Source organism: Suncus etruscus, chromosome 14 (genome assembly GCF_024139225.1).
Source record: "Suncus etruscus isolate mSunEtr1 chromosome 14, mSunEtr1.pri.cur, whole genome shotgun sequence".
NCBI lineage: Eukaryota > Metazoa > Chordata > Mammalia > Eulipotyphla > Soricidae > Suncus > Suncus etruscus.
Genome location: NC_064861.1, coordinates 26,631,261 through 26,647,991, shown reverse-complemented (window position 1 = coordinate 26,647,991; position 16,731 = coordinate 26,631,261). Strand labels below are relative to the sequence as shown.

The 16,731-nt window shown below is 46.2% G+C and overlaps 1 protein-coding gene across 1 annotated transcript in view; it reads left to right on the top strand.

Annotated features, from left to right (window-relative positions):
• Positions 1-931: 931 nt before the first annotated feature.
• The window catches only part of CTNNA1 (catenin alpha 1), a 160,166-nt gene continuing 144,366 nt past the window's right edge, over positions 932-16,731 (top strand). The window contains exon 1 of the mRNA XM_049785990.1: positions 932-1,003. The gene's annotated coding sequence lies outside the window, so the exon portion shown is untranslated. The remainder of the gene's footprint in view (positions 1,004-16,731) is intronic.

Sequence of the window (16,731 nt, the reverse complement as noted above, 5' to 3'; positions counted from 1 at the left end):
AGAGAAGGAAGGCTGGGAAAAAAATTTCCTAAGTGACCCGAAGGATAAAGATATGTCAGAATCTTCAAATGTTTGTGTGTGTGTGTGTGTGTGTGTGTGTTGGGGGCAGTCTCAGAAGAAGTCACTGCTGGTGCTGGGACTTGCCTGATGGATGGGAAAAAATTTTTTAACCCGAAGGATAAAGATATGTCAGAACCTTCAAGTGTGTGTGTGTGTGTGTGTGTGTGTGTGTGTGTGTGTGTGTGTGTGTGTGTGTTGAGACCAACAAGGCGGCTTTTAACCCTTCTGTGTGTGTGTGTGTGTGTGTGTGTGTGTGTGTGTGTTGAGACCAACAAGGCGGCTTTTAACCCTTCCACTCAGGATCCTAAGAATAAACTCCTAATTCCACTCCGCAGGTGGGCTCAAGCCTCAGTTTCTCCACCAGCAAAACCCAGGTCGGAGGAGGAGAAGGAGGAGGAGGGAAGCCGAGTCGGGGGGCCTCAGTAAGGCCGGCAGCCGAGGCGGGGCCTGTGCGGGCCGCGCCCCGAGACTCACCTGAGCAGGGCGCAGTGACTCACCTGGCCTCCCCCGCGGGCAGGCTGTTCCGGGCCTGGGCGCGCCTCCTGCCTCTGCCTGCGTGCCTGCGTGCGTGTGTATGTGTGTGTGTGCGCGCGTGTGTTCCTTAACTGAGCCCCCAATAGGTGCGGGGCGGGGGGGGGGGGAATGAAGTAACTTGCAGCTGAGAGCTGAGGCACCGGCCCCGGCCCGTCCGCGTGTGTGTGCGTGTCGGGGGGCGGCGGAGGCGCGGGGAAGAGCGAGCGGGGAGGCGCGGAGGGAGGCGCCGGGAAGGGCGGGCGGGGCCGGGCCGGGCCGGGGCTGGGCTGGGCCGGGGCCGGGGCGGGGGGCGGGCCTGGGCCGGGGCGGGGGCCCATTTCCTCCGCGGAGCCGGACGGGCGGGAGACAAAGCGGCGGCCGTTGGCTTCGGGTCTCGGGAATCGTCCGGCGCTCGCCCCGCTCGCCGCAGGTAAAGTCCTGGGGAGGCTGCGGGCTTTCGGGCGCCTCCCGGGCCGGCAGGACCTCGCCTCGCCTCGGCCCCCATCGCCTTGAGGGCCGGGGTGGCCGTTGTGTCCAGCTCCCGGCGGGCCAGGAGTCGGCGCCGGGCCGACTTTCCTTCTTTCCTTCCTTCCTTCCTTCCCCGGCCGGCCCGGGCCCGGGCCCTGATCGTGGCCGGGCGCTCTGGAAGTTGCGGGGCGTCGGCGGGCGCGACGGCCGCTTCGCTTTCTCCTCGGAAAGTTTCTGGCGCTCCCGAAACTTTGCTGGAGCGGCCCCGACGCGCGCTCGCTCGCTCCCGAGCCGGGGCGGGCCTTGCGGGGCGCGCGGGCGGGCGGTGGTGCTTCCCGCGCCCGCACCCCTGGTTTACCTTCTCGCTCCGCAGCCGCCACTTGGCCCAGGCCCGAGCCGGGTGCAAGGTGGAAGGGGCCCGACCTCCCTGTCCCCCCATCTCTCCCCCCCATCCCTCCCCAGCCTCGCCGGCTTCTCGCCCCCGTTTTCTGGGCGCGGGGGCGTGCCGGTGCTTCTGGTCCTGGGGCTCCTGTTTGCAACTGTTTGGTGTCCCCCGAATGCCTGCCTGCCTCCCTGCCTGCCTGACCTAGGCTTGGGCTGCAATGGCTGCCCTGGAAAGGCAGGCGGGCGGGCAGCTGGCCCCAGGCCAGGCCGGACAACACCTTCAGGAAGTGCGCTGCCCTAGTATTCCTGACTTTTTTTTTTTGGTTTTGTTTTATTTTGGGGGGGGGGCGGGGGTTTTGGTTGTGTAGAGAATTTCCAGCAGTTGCTCAGCGAGTCAGCCGTGCCCCCTCCCAATGAAGCGCGCAGTTTCATACATTTCATGATTTATTAATGAAGGGAATGATGGCATCCTTTGCTACTGCTATAAGATAAGCTTTTGGATCGGGGAGACTGAAGTTTAAAAGCAGGAGTTTTCTTATTTTCTTCGCCTTTTTCTTTTTTTTATATAAAAAAAATAAAATCAAAGACCACAGATGCAGGCTTCTTTAAGAAGATAGGAATCCACAAATCGAATTATTAACTAGTTTGGTGGGTTTGAGGCAAAAGGGGAGGAGTGTTGAGATTTCACCGCCAAGTTACTTATTATTACTCTCTTGATTTCAATGAAAAGTATTTTAAAGTTTGGTTTTCCGAAGGGGCTCACGGGGGATTGACTGAGAAAGGTCTAAGGCCCCCCCCCCCCCTTCTCCCTGGGAGTCCTGGTTTACCGGGGAATGTGCACACCCTGGTGTCAAGCAGGCAGGCCTGCCAAAGGGTCACAGCTGTGCCGAGGAGCTAGTGTGTAGGTCAAGTGTTACGTAAGTCTAATGGAAGACATTTGGGAGGAGGAGAGAGATGCTACAACCGGTAGGGCGCTTGCCTTGCCCTATATGGCCCCCCTAGTCCTGCCAGGAATAAGCCTTGAGCACAGGCTGGGTGTGGCCCGCACACTAAACCAAAACAACCAAACCCACTTGGGAAGGAATGGAGAGAGGACTAGTAATTTTTGTTTGGATAATCCTGGAAGGGATTTCCTGAGCCGATGGCATTTGAGTGGATGAAACAGTAAGATTCTGTCCAGGGAAAAAGTCTGAGAGGAGTTTGTGGAATTGTGATGTTTCTTATACTTCCAGTTTCTTAGACTTTTCACCCCCACTTTTCAGTCTAACATCCACTTTGCCAATTTACTCAAATTCATGATTCCAGGGGGGCCGGAGAGATAGCATGGAAGTAGGGCGTTTTCCTTTCATTCAGAAAGACAGTGGTTCAAATCCTGGCATCCCATATGGTCTCCCGAGCCTGTCAGGAGCCATTTCTGAGAGTAGAGCCAGAAGTATCCCCAGAATGCTGCCGGGTGTGACCCCAAAACCCAAGATTCCAGACAGTTTTACCTTGATCCTTCACACTATGTGGCGGGCATCACCCTGGAAACATCTCACTCCCTATGTCTTAAGAGTGAACAAAGGTATCCTACTACTTTGTGCTATCTCACTGTTATCAAACTGTGTGGGACCAAAGTACAAGCTTTCATTTTACTTTATTTATTCTTTTGGTTTTGGGACCACACACCCTGTGGTGCTCCTGTTACTCATGACTGCTCTCAGGGATCACTTCTGGGATGTCAGGGATCAAATCTGGGTCATCTATGTACAAGACAAGTGTCCTAACCACTATCTCCAGGTTTCATATTTTTAAAGATAAGTTGTTTGTTTAGGTGCCACACCCAGCTGTGTTCATAGTTTATTCACTGTTTATGCACATATTCACTTACATCACCGGGGGCACATCTGGCAGCCCTCAGGGCTTACTCCTGCACTCCTGAATCACTCCTGTTGGTTTCAGGGACCATATGAGTTGCTGGGGACCAAACCTGGGTGGGTTACGTACAAGGCAAATGCCAGACCTGCTGTACTGTCCCTCTGGTCCCCAACCCCTCTTTGTAAAGAACTTTTAGAATGATTTTTTAAAAGATTATTTTGCTGTGTTCAGGGCTTACATCTGACTCTGCATTCAGGAATCACTCCTGGCATGCTTGGGGGAACAGGGGAGCATGTGGGGTAGGGGGGACTGAACCCACATCAGTAGCACTCAGTGCACTTGCTCGTGATCTACTGTACTATTTCTGTAGCCCCTTGAACTTAATTTTTTCAAGATTAAACTATTACACTCTCCCACCCCATTTTTTAACTCTGGGCCTCAGACTGTTAAACCTAACTGTATCAGTTAAGCTGTCATCAGCAAACCCTGCCCCCCTCAGCGCAGATAGATCATCTGAACCTTATTGGACCCTTGTTGGACTGTCCTAGGGGCTCTGAAAATGCTGTTCCCAAAACGTCATGCCTCTATTTTGTGGCCCTAAACTAGATGTTAGGTTAGCAGCAACTGGCAGGAACCTGGGATTTCTTTGAGAAAATAAAAATTGTGAGCCACATGAAATCAGACCCTGGAAGGAATGGTGGTTGTGTATGGAACAAGTTCCTCTTCATGTCTGAAGATGTGAGAAAGAAGAAATTTTGTGTTTAGCGACCTAAGAGATAGCTTGAAAACTCCTAGGCATGGGAAGGACTCATGAAATAGCTAGAGAACATCAGGGTTCATACTTGGATTTTATTCTAAGAACTATGGAAACATCATAGGGAGTTTGAGCTGATTTCTTATTATTGTTTATTTTTGGGTGTTTTTGTGTGTGTGTGTGTGTGTGTGTGTGTGTGTGTGTGTGTGTGTGTGTGTGTGTGGTTTTTGGGTCACACCCGGCAGTGCTCAGGGGTTACTCCTGGCTCCATGCTCAGAAATTGCTCCTGGCAGGCACGGGGGACCATATGGGACACTGGGATTTGAACCAATGACTTTCTGCATGAAAGGCAAACGCCAGGGCCCGGAGAGATAGTACAGCGGTGTTTGCCTTGCAAGCAGCCGATCCAGGACCAAAGGTGGTTGGTTCGAATCCCGGTGTCCCATATGGTCCCCCGTGCCTGCCAGGAGCTATTTCTGAGCAGACAGTCAGGAGTAACCCCTGAGCAGCGCTGGGTGTGGCCCAAAATCCAAAAAAAAAAAAAAAAAGGCAAACGCCTTACCTCCATGCTATCTCTCTGGCCCCTTGTTTTGGTTTTTGGTCCACACCCGTTGATGCTCTGGTTACTCCTGGCTTGGGGGATCATATGGAATGCCAGGGGATCGAACCATCCTAGGTTAGCGCAGGCAAGGCAGACTCTTACCCATTATGCCACCCTGTTACTTTATTTTGGGTCACACCTGCTATACTGTAGTGCCAGCAGTTTAATATCCTTTTTATTAATTTTCATTATTATTTTTTGGAGGGTCATACCTGGCGGTGCTTAGGGATCACTCTTGGTAGGCTCAGGGGATTATATGGATGTGGATTAGCTGTGTGCAAAACGGACACCCTATTGTGCCTGATTTCTTCTTTTGTTTTTGTTTTTGGGTCACACCTGGTGGCACTCAGGAGTTACTCTTGGCTCTGTGTTCAGATGTTGCACCTGGCAGGCTCGGGGGACCATATGGGATGTTGGGATTCGAACCAGCATCTGTCTTGTGTTGGCCCCGTGCAAGGCAAAGTTTGCCTTACTGCTGTGCTATTACTCTGGCCCCTGATTTCTTTTTTCTTTAAGTCCTGGGAGATGGCTTAAAGGATTGGAGAACATGCTTTGCATACCAGAGCCCTGGGTTCAGCCCTATAACTACCACTTGGATATCAGCACTTTATACATGTACTTCTGTATACCCCTTTCACTCCTGGAAATATCACTTAGTGCCTAAGTCTCTGGGTTCATCCCCAGTATTGTAAAACAACCCCCTCCCCAAACTAACAAAATGCTAGTGCTAGGAAGACAATTTTTTTCACCTCTAGTATTCCCCATTTTACTGTACTTTATTGCTGTCCTTAATATTGCTGTCCTAGAAAGTGAGCTTATGAGGAAGTTGAAAGGCCTTATTTTTTTGATTTAGCCTTTGGCTTGTTATTAGTCCTGGAGGGCAAATTAGATGGTTGTTAAAAGAGGATAAAAAAGTGTTCTGAGGGGCTGGAGAGATAGCATGGAGGTAAGGCGTTTGCTTTTCATGCAGGAGGTCATCGGTTCGAATCCCGGTGCCCCATTTGGTCTCCTGTGCCTGCCAGGAGCAATTTCTGAGCCTGGAGCCAGGAATAACCCCTGAGCACTGCTGGGTGAGACCCAAAAACCACACACACACACAAAAAGTGTTCTGAGTTGGATGAAGTTTTACAATCAGGTTACTAAGATACTTGAATAGCAAAGTGCTGTTTTGGCTAGTTTAAGCGCTGTCTTTATTCTTTTCTCTTTACTTTCCACCCAGAATAATCTAATCTAACCAGAGATTTTTTTTTTTTTTTGGTTTGTACCTTGCTGTCCTCATTGCTGTACTGATTTCTGTCACTGTGCCCAGGGATCATTCGTGCTAAATTATAGGACCATATGTGGTGTTGTCAATTGAACCCCCATCAGCTGCTTGCAAGGCCAGGGCCTTCTCCCAGCACTCTCTCTCCTGCCCTCATTCAGATTTTTTTTTTTTGGGCCACATCTGGCAGCATTCAGAGATTACTTCTGGCTCTGCTCTCAGAAATCGTTCCTTGCAGGTTTGGGGGACCACATGGGATGCTAGGGATCAAACCTGGATCCATCCTGGGTTGTCCAAGTGCAAGGCAAAATGTTCTATTGCTGTGCTATCACTCTGGCCCCCAGATTTTTTTTTGTATTCTGTAAATTCCTTTCTTCTGTTTCCCCTCCAGATTGTTTTCTTATGTTTGAATTGTTACACAATGTGGACCAGCTGCATGCTGTGTAAAATTGTAGACTCCCAGAGCTATGTTCATATTTGTGGGGCTTCCCCTTTTGAGCTGTGTCCATACCTTTATATATATGATAAAACCTTTCCTGTAGAGCTCCATGTATGTGGTCACAGGAACACCTCTGTATTATAAATGGTATAGAGAACATGTAACAGGGACCTCTCCTTTTCCCTTTATGCTAGTCATTTTTTGTTTGTTTGTTTTTGGGTCACACCTCATTAGGCTCAGGGCTACTCTTGGCTCTGTGTTCTGGGATTACTTTTGGCAAATCTGGGATGCTATACTTTCACACTGTACTATCTTTCTGACCTTACTGTTGATCATTTTGGCAATTTATTTTCTACTACAGAGGTACATATCTTGCTCCCCTAGGGTTTTATTGGGGGTAAAGTTACCTTTGACAATCCTGGTGCCTCTCTTGGTTCTGTGCTTGGAATGTGGAATGTGATGCTTGGGTGGGGATGCATGTTATGTTTGTGATTAAATTCAGGTGTCCTACACATGCAATTCAAATCTGTTGACTCTCTCTTTTTGGCCCTAGACTTTTTTTTATTTAATTTATTTTTTTGTTTGTTTGGTTTTGGGTCATAATCTATGGTATTTAGGATTTAGGCATCACTCCTGGCTTGGGTAGGGACCATATTGGGTTCTGGGGATTGAACCTGGATTGGTTGTATACTAGGCAAACACTCTGTCTTTTATCTCTCCAGCCCCAGGCTTTTATTTTTAATAAAGCTTTAAAAAATTTAAAGTATAGCATAAATGAAGAAAATGGCTCAAAAAAGTGCTTAATGAGTTATTAGACTTGTGTACTCAGAATCCAGAAAAGAACACAAAACTGCGAGTACTCCAGAAATCTTTTGTCTCTGCACTTTACTACTAACTGTCCTAACCTGTCTATGGATCTAGAAAATTATGATTATTCAATAAACATATGCTAGTTGAATATTTACCACAATCTAATCTTTTATATGTAAACAAAGCTTATTCTTTGAGAAATCTTTTTGTTTTTGGGCCACACCTCCTGTGCTTGGGAACAGAAAAGTGGTTGAGAGACATATGGGATATAAGGCAAGTGCCCTGCCCACTGTTCTATCTCCCCAGGCTTTTATTTATTTATTTATTTATTTATTTATTTATTTATTTATTTATTTAGGTCACATCTGGCAGCGCTCAGGATTACTCTTGGCTCTACACTCAGAAATTGCTCCTGGCAGGCTTGGGGGACCATATGGGATGCACGCTTGGCGAACAGCCTACCTTCATCCTACCTATCTTATTTCTCCCCTATCCTACCTTCTATCTCTGGCCCCCTCTCCAGGCTTTTATACTGGAATGTTTCACACATCTGTGACACAAATGACACAAATACTACTGTTTTCATTTAGCATACTTTTTCCATTGTTACATTATTCACTGATCCTGAAAGTGATTTAATTAAACTAATAATTTTGGTTTCTTGGCCACACCTGTGACAGTTCAGTGCTAGAACCCTGCTAAGCTTGGGGTTACCTGGGTCATCCCAGCCATGCTATGGGTGGGGGCCTAGAGCTGCACTTGGTGATCAGCCTAGGGGGCCATGGGACTAGAATAGATTGCCTGAAATGTGAGCACTTTAACCCTTGTATTATCTCTGTGATCCTCTACCTTATATTGTTTCGGTATGTATCCAAAAGTGGAACTACTACTGATTAGTATGGTAATACTGTGCCAAAATAACCTCTCCCCTGAACAGAGACAAGAAAAACGGACAATAAAATATTTATTTATTTATTGTTGGGGTTTTTTTTTTTTTTTTTTTTTTTTTTTTTTGGTTTTTGGGTCACACCTGGCAGTGCTCAGGGGTTACTCCTGGGTCTATGCTCAGAAATCGCCCCTGGCAGGCACAGGGGACCATATGGGATGCTGGGATTCTAACCACTGTCCTTCTGCATGCAAGGCAAATGCTCTACCTCCAATGCTATCTCTTTGGCACCTTTTCTTTTTTTAATTTATTTTAATTTTTAAAAACATTTATTATATTTATTTAATTTTTGGGTTTTGTGCCACATCTGATGTTGCTCAGGGAAATTCCCTGGCCAGCTCAGGGGACCATATGGTGCTGGGGGGGATTGAATCCAGTTTGGTCTTTGCAAGGCAAGGTCTTCTACTGTCTTGGCCCAAAGGCGTGATCTTTAATTGTTGATGTGAAAAGTGAGTGCCGCCCACTTACTTGTTCCTGGGAAGCCAAGAGTTGGTACTACTCATGATGAGATCTCAGGGCAGTTGAGCCTGTGCCAGGGATAGGAGGAGTGGCCTCCTGCTTGTAAGACAGGTTCTCCATCACTCAGCCAACTACTTCCTTTTTTTTCTAACTAGGTTTTGTTGAGTTTTTTTTTTTTTTTTTTTGGTCACACCCGACAGTGCTCAGGGGTTACTCCTGGCTCTATGCTCAGAAATCCCTCCTGGCAGGCTCGGGGGAACATGTGGGATGCCAGGATTCGAACCACAAGCCTTCTGCAGAAAGACAAACGTCTTACGTCCACGGTATCTCTCCGACCCCGGTTTTGTTGGTTTTAGTTCTTTATGTAGTTTAGATATTCATTCCTTAATAGAATGGTTTTTGTGAAACTTTTTTTTAGTTTTTGTTTTTGGGCCACACCCGGTGACGCTCAGGGGTTACTCATAACTATGCACTCAGAAATTGCTCCTGACTTTGGGGAACCATATGGGACTCCGGGTGATCGAACTGCGCTCTGTCCTAGGTTAGCTCTTGCAAGGCGGTCGCTCTAACTCTTGCCCCACCGCTCCAGCCATTTTGTGAATATTTTCTCCCATAGATTGGTTTTCTTTGCCATCTTGATAATGACTGTTAATGAGCAAAAGTTTGTGATCAAATTTATTTTTATCTATTTGTTCTTGTTGTTGTGCTTTGGTCTCTATTTTTTAAGAAATCATTGCTAAATCACTCTTCTGACGCAAAGGACTACTTATTGTAACAGTTTTACCTTTCAGTGTAGCATGGTGAACAGGAAGGTAAAATAATTTTTTGGGGGGGTGCCTACTCAGCAATGCTGGGGGCCACTATGACGCCACTTTTCTGTGCTTGGAGTCTACGTGCTACTGGGGAGTGAGTCCAGAGTCTTATTTTGGAGGGTTTTGGGTCACACCCAGCAGCCCTTGGGTTACTCCTTAGAAATTGCTCCTGGCAGGCTCAGCGGACCATATGGTATGCCAGATTTCCTCTCTTGCAAGGCCAACAATCCCCTCCTCTTTACCCCCTGTGGTATCACTCTGGCCCCTGAACCCAGATTCTCTGGGTTTATTTGGTTTGTTTTTGGGCCATACCCAGCAATGCTTAGGACATACTCCTGACTCAGCCATCACTCCTGGCAGGGCTTGGAGAATGGCATGTTGGGGATTAAACCCTGGTTGACTATGTGCAAGGCAGGTGCCTTACCTGTTGTACTAGAGTCCCAACTCTGGACCTTGGATTTAAAGGACATTCTTTTGAGCTTCTTCCTTGGCCCTAAAATAAAACTTTTTGGGGGGGAGTTTGGGCTCTTGGGCCACACCTGGCTGCGCTCAGGGTTGTTATTCCTGGCTTGCTCTGTGCTCAGAAATCACTCCTGGCAGGCTGATGTGGGGGATTGAACCCAAGTTATCAAATGGCAGATCAAATGCCCTACCATTGTGCTATTGTTCAGGCCCCTAAAATAAAATTATTTATTTTATTTTATTTTATTTTTTTGTTTTTTTTTTCTGTCATACCCGTTTGACGCTCAGCGGTTACTCCTGGCTATGCGCTCAGAAATCGCCTTTGGCTTGGGGGGACCATATGGGACACCGGGGGATCGAACCGCGGTCCATCCTACGCTAGCGCTTGCAAGGCAGACACCTTACCTCTAGCGCCACCTTCCCGGCCCCTATTTTATTTTTTTGTTTTTGGATCACACCCGGCAGCGCTCAGGGGTTACTCCTGGCTCTACACTCAGAAATTGCTCCTGGCAGGCTCGGGGGACCATATGGGATGCCAGGATTCTAACCACCGTCCTTCTGCATACAAGGCAAATGCCTTACCTCCATGCTATCTCTTCAGCCCCCTAAAATAAAATTCTTAAAATTTAATTCTTTAAAACTCTTCAATAGTTATCTGATTTGTATTTCTTATTACCATTAATTTGTTATTGATTATATGTCTATTATTTTGACATAATCATATATCAAATATGATTATTTGTCATTATATGTCTGTTATTTGACACACATAATGTGTCAAATAAGAGACATATTATTTGTGTTCCCAGAGTTTGAACTTTGTCATCTGTGTGGTGAATAAAATGATTTATAAAGGATACTAATTTTAATTTCTTAATGTGATAAAATGCTAATTTATTCTTTCAATGATGCACTGCTGGACAGGACATGTTTTTATCCATATTAAGTGGATTGTTTTCAGAGTAAAACCAGTGAACTAGTTAATTACTAATTGTATTAAAATGCTGATTTACCTCCCATCAAACTCTTCTAGAATAGATCATAAATTATTTTGCTAGACAGAGTAATTATATGATTTTGTGCTTTTCATTTCCTCTGATATCTGGCTCATCTTTTAGCCTACCAGGTACTTTTTAGTAAATATTGAGTTCTTATGCTATAGTAATTAATTACCCATATGCTATATTTAGAGTTGTGCCAGATTGATAGGAAGGTAGAAGGATTGCCTTCTATATTTACAGCCAATTTATTAATTTTATTTGGATCACTCAGGGGGACCATAGTGGGTGCTGGAGATTGAATTTAGGTCATTTGCCTGTGAGGCAAGTAAGTGCCTTACCCTCTGTACTATTTTTCTGGCCTTGTGAGATGACGCTAGCTAACAACCCTACACAAAGGTGTTCCCCCCAACTTCCTCTTTCCCTAAATCTCTTCCTTAGATATGTAAAAGCCCACCTGGATTATTCAACCTTCCCCCTCCTGGTATGGGGAATTGGTTTTAATAAAGAAAGGGCAGTGCTGGCTTTTGGCTCTGGGAGAGAAAGCTCGAGGCAAAAGGCCACGCATGCTTGTTTGCTATCTTTTCCTGACTGCTTTGTGTATTTTTTCTCTGCCTCTACCCAACTTCATCAGACCCAGCCGCCTAAGGGGTTAGAAACTAGGTGGGTGGAGTGAGATCACAACTCAGGGATTTTTATTTTACACAGCTTTAAAGGTTTTTTTTTTTTTGGAGGGGGGGCACACCTGTTGATGCTCAGCAGTTACATCTGGCTCTGCACTCAGGAATTATGGTGGTGCTGTAGGGAGCCTTTGGGATGCCAGGATTGAACCTGGGTTGGCTGCATGCAGGGCAAATGCCCTACCTTCCGTATTATTGCTCTGACACCACTAAAGGTTTTGCTCTTTTTTTTTTTTTTTTTTTTTTTTTAATAAACTCTCTCCCATAGATGACCTGCTTTAATTTTTCTTTCTGTTTTATTTTGTTTTGGGGCTACACTGGTGGTTCTCAGGGTTTACTTTTTTGGGGGGGGGAGTGTCACACCTGGCAGAGCTCAGGGGTTACTCCTGGCTCTATGTTCAGAGCTCCTGGCAGGCTTGGGGGGGCCATATGGGATGCCAGGATTCGAACCACTGTCCTGCATGCAAGGCAAACAGCTTACCTCCATGCTATCTCTCCGGCCCCCCTCAGGGTTTACTTTTAAAAGTTTTTTTTTTATTTAAACACTGTAGTTACAAGGTTGTTCATAATAGTTTTTTTCCCCACATATGAACTTGTTCATAATTGAGTTACAGTCATACAACATACAACAACCTTCATCGCCAATGCCCCTAGTTTCCCTCTAATCCTCCCTGATGCTCTTTCCTTTACACCCTCCCCCACTCTGCCTCTCTCTTTCTCTCTCTCTTCCCCTCTCTCTCCCTCACCCTCTCTTCCCCTTTATTGACACTGTGGTTTGCACTACTTAATGAAGGGGTGCTATGCATGTCACTTTATTCCCTTTCGGCACCTGGTTCTAGTTCAGAGTGATCAATTCCAAGTGTCACATTCACAGTGGACTGTAGAAAAACATATCAATTATAAAGTCCTTGATGGGGGTGGATGATGGTGAGAAGATGGAGGGTGAGGTCTTTGTCAGCTTCCCCGGGACACGCACCTGCAACTCCCTCCAGCTGGCCAGTACTGCAGGGTTCAGGGTGGTATCGAGGAAGACTCAGAGCAACCAGGCTTCAGGAGACATGAAGCTTTATTCAAGGCCCTAGCCAACAGGTGTGGCTGTATCATAACCTTTTTGGCTGGCTCCATAATCAGCCCTGCATTCAACCTGTCCCTCCATCCTGCTTCTCCCTGAATCTCTCTCTCAATCCTTGAATCCCCTTTACACCCCTGAGGCAATCCTTTTGTTACCTACCAAAGACCCCTCCCAGAAATGGGCTGGTCTTACCATCAGGTAAGGTTAAGCAGGAAGATTGGGGGGGGGAATGACAGTGGGCCTTTCTCTACTCTAACTGCACCATCTGCTCTTTGTGGCAGCTTTCTACTATGGACTGGGCCTCCTAATCCTCAACTCTATTGTGTCTGGATATCATCCCTACACTGTCTTTTACTTTCCTCATATCCCACAGATGAGTGAGATTCTATATTTATCTCTCTCAGGTTGGACTTTCAGAGATCACTTTTGGTGGGGACCACAGGAGGTGCCGAGGATTGAATCTAGGTTGACCATGTGCGAGCCATATGCTCTACCCATTGTACACTCCTTTTGGATTTAGGGCTTCCTCATACTTGTGGAACATACACTTTACCATAAACTTTGTCACAGCAGTGTTCTCCAGAGACCTTGCAGTGCAAGGAGTGAACAAGGGGTTTTGGCTCTAGCCCTTTGAGCAAGTCCCCTAAATGAGATCCTTATTTTCTTTTTGGGCTACACCCTGTGAAGCACAGGGTTTACTCCTGGCTATGTGCTCAGAAATTTCTCCTGGCTGGGAAACTGTATGGACGGGGGGTGAGACCATATGGGACGCTGGGGATCTGGATCGGCCACGTGCTAGGCAAATGCCCTACTGTTGTGTTATTGCTCCAGCCTGTGAATGAGATTTTTTGTTTGTTGCTTTTGGGCCATACCTGGCTGTGCTCAGAGCTTACTCCTGGCTTTGTGCTCAGTTTCATTTCTGGCAGTTATAGGACTGGATTGGGGTACAGTTGGGTAGACACTGTCATGCATGCTGCTGACCCAGGTTTGATTGTTAGCATCCATGTGGTCCCTTGAGTATTACCAGGCATAATACCTGAGTGCAGAGCCAGGAGTAATCCCTGAGCATCACTGGGTGTGCCTCCAAAACTTAAAAAAAAAAGTGTGTGTATGGGGGGGTATGGGAACTATGGGGTGCTGGGGTTTGAACCCATCAAGCTCCCTCTTTGTTGTACTATCTTTCTGTTTCCAAGGTGGTAGTGGTGTATGTGCGCACCAGAGAGGGGTTCTAAGGGGCGGGGGGAGAGAAGAATATATTGAAACTTAGACAAGTATATATTCAAGAAAGAACATGGGTTTCTTCCAGTAGAAATAAGCAATCAAAGAAGCAGGCATGCAATTAGATATGTGCTTTGTACACAGGTTTTAAAAGCATCTGAGGGTTTTTTTTAGTTTTTGGGCCACACCTGTGGCTATTAGGTTACTCCTGGCTCTGTGCACAGAAATGACTCTTTGCAGGCTGTGGCAGACCATCTGGGATGTCAGTTTTTGAACCTGGATTGATTGCATGCAAGGCAAAACTCCGCCTGCTGTGCTATCGCTCTGGCCCCCAGGTTTTGATTTTTAAAGCAGTTGTGGAGAAGGTCTGGCAAGTGAGCCATATAAGACCAATGAAACCATTTGGTCTGGTGCTGGTATATAATTGGATAGTCATATATGCTTCTTGTAGGCTGCCTACAAATGTCTGCCAGTGTATATGGCTTGGGATGATGTGCTTAAATACCCAACAACTTTTTGAGTTCCAAAAGTCTTGATTTCTGGACAGGAGAGCTAGAGCAGCATGCTGAGTGCTTGCTTTGCATACAGCCTTCGTACCTCATGCTCCCCGACACTCTGAGCACCAAACCAGAAAGGGCTCCTGAGTATTATAGGGTGTGAACCCCAAACTAAAACCAAACAACAAAACTTAAGATTTATAACCACTGTTAAATGAAGATTTATTTATTAAAAATTATTTTTGGGGGGCTCATACTTGGTGATGCTCAGGGGTTATTCCTGGCTCTGCACTATGGGATCACTCGGGACCATAAGGGTTCACTCAGGGGAACATAGGGAATGTCTGGGATCCATCCTGAGTTGGCTATGTCTACCTTATACACTCTTATCACTCTGGACCTTTAAATGAGGACTTAATGTAGTCCTTTTTCTAGTCATGTATATTGATTAGGTATAGCCACCCCCCCCCCCCTTTTTTTTTTGGTTTTTGGGTCACACCCAGCAGTACTCGGGTTACTCTTGGCTCTACGCTCAGAAATCGCTCCTGGCAGGCTCAGGGGACCATATGGGATGCTGGGATTCGAACCACCGTCCTTCAGCATGCAAGGCAAAAGCCTTACCTCCTTGCTATCTCTCCGGCCCCTAGCACCCCCCCCCCCTTTTTTTGTTGTTTTTGGAACACACCTGGCAGTGCTCAGGGGTTACTCTTTACATTGCTCTGGGGACCATTTGGGGATCCCAGGATTGAACCTGAGTTGACAGAATGCAAAAGCAAGAGCCCTACTCACTGTACTATATTACTCAGGTCCTGGCTTTGTATAACTTATAAAAACAGGATATTACTTGGGCAGAAGAGTTAGTATAGGACAGTGACCGGCAACCTGTGGCTCGAGAGCCACATGTGGCTCTTTACACTTTTAATTTGGCTCTTCTGTGTGCCGGGCGGCTGCTCCAGGAGTCAGGACTCTATTCCTAGCCTCTGTCAGTGCGCGCCCAGTGTAGCTCTCAAAATAAATTTTAATTGTGGTTTTGTCGATATTAGGCTCAGTTGAAAAAAAAAGGTTGCCTACCACTGGTATAGGAGATAATGCAGTCAGGTGATTTACCTGCTCAATCCTTGGCATTGCAGGTGTTTGGTCCCCCAAACACTGCCAGAGGTGACTCAAGCACAGAACCCCTGAGCATCTCCTACAATGGCGCAAAACACCCCTCCCCTCTAAGATTTTACTTTATGTGCCTTATTGTTTTATTTATTTTTGGATCCTTGGTTCATATATGGCAGTCTCGGGGTCTACTTCTGTCTGTGCTTCCAGACCATTTGTTGTATCTGGCATTGAATCTAGGGTCCACTGCATGAAAGGCAAGTGGCTTAACTGTTTTATCTGTCTGGTTTCTTTATGTGCTTTTTAATAATGTACTTACCACAGTTTTTTTTTTTTTCTTATTAGTAACATTGCTTTGTGTGTTGCCAGCCCCCTTTTGATCCCTGGCACTACACAATGGTTCTTTAAGTATAGCCAGGAATAAGCCCTGAGCACAGAATCAGGAGTAACCCCAATCACTGCTGAATAAGGCCTAAAATTTGGTCACTCCATATATTTGAGACATTAGAAATATGAAGTTGGGATCAGCATGTCTGGGATTATGCCCCACCCAGGTTTAATTCCCAGTATTCATTGTATGGCATCTCAAAACATTGCCAGGATGGCCTTGGTGGTCCAGCACCACAGGACCTGAGCAGCACTGCATCCTTGGATGTACCCACTAAGTCTTGGATGTTGACCGATTATTTCTGGATTGGTCCCTAACACTGGTTGGGAGCACTGTCCTTCCCCAAAACTTTAATAAAACATATTGTAGAATTGAGGAAATATGATTAGTTGTACAATGCAAATAACAACATGCTAACAACCCTCTCATTTTATTATATAGCTTAATCTTCTGTTGGACATTTAGCCTTCAAAACTGCTTTTGTTTGTAGTTAAACCTTTTGAGTGAATTTATTTAGGTAGGAAAATAAATCATTTTATTTTTGAAAGGAGGAGGAGATAGAGAACTGCAAAAAGAAGAGAGATATTAGAATGCAGGTGACCTCATAATGGAGTAGATAAATTTTATTTTATCCATTATTTTATTTTATTTGGGCCACATCTGGCAGGACTCAGGGTTATTCATGGTTCTGTGCTCAGGGATCACTCGTGGGAGTGCTTAGGGAACCACATATGGTGCTGAGGATTGAATTCAGGATGTCAGTGTAAAAGCCAAGTTCCTTACTATCTCTACGACCTTCTTTTTGTCTTATCTTTTATTATTTTTTGAAAGTGGAATTCTTGGGGGAAAGACTTGATTCAAATTTTCCTTCCTTCCTTCCTTCCTTCCTTCCTTCCTTCCTTCCTTCCTTCCTTCCTTCCTTCCTTCCTTCCTTCCTTCCTTCCTTCC